Source organism: Triticum dicoccoides, chromosome 2A (genome assembly GCF_002162155.2).
Source record: "Triticum dicoccoides isolate Atlit2015 ecotype Zavitan chromosome 2A, WEW_v2.0, whole genome shotgun sequence".
NCBI classification, from domain to species: domain Eukaryota; kingdom Viridiplantae; phylum Streptophyta; class Magnoliopsida; order Poales; family Poaceae; genus Triticum; species Triticum dicoccoides.
This window is the reverse complement of record NC_041382.1, coordinates 757,006,218-757,006,777: the sequence shown is the minus strand read 5'-3', so window position 1 is coordinate 757,006,777 and position 560 is coordinate 757,006,218.

The window sequence follows — 560 nt, the reverse complement described above, 5'->3', positions numbered from 1 at the left end:
GAAGGCGAGGGAGGGGGTGGGTGGGTGCGGTGAAGGCGAGGGAGGGGGTGGATTGGGAGCGGACGGCGATGGGGGGCAGGGCAGGGGCTGACTGGGGGCGACGACGGAGACGGAGGCGCGGGGGCGGCGGCGGCGTGGGTCGGGGCAGCGGGGGAAGTGGATCTGGCGAGGGAGAGGGACGAAGGGGATCTGGCGAGAGGGAGGGAATTAGCTAGGGGGGAATCTTACTAATGGCGCACCCGCGGTCGGTGCACCATTAGTAATCTTTTTTTTACATAGCAATGGCGCACCGGGCAGAGGTGCGCCATTAGTAATCTTTTTTTATATATAGCAATGGCGCACCAGCCAGAGGTGCGCCATAAGTAATTTATTTTTATTTTTTGTTGCATGTAATAATTTTTTAGAAAATGAATATGAATATGAAACATTAATATTTTTTATAAAAACAGTAATAATTGTTGTTTAACAACAATTGTAGTCTACACTTTTTTATTATTATTTTTTAAAAAATGAAGAGGGGAGAGGAGGCGGAGCTCACCAGGGAGCGGGGGAGGGTGCGG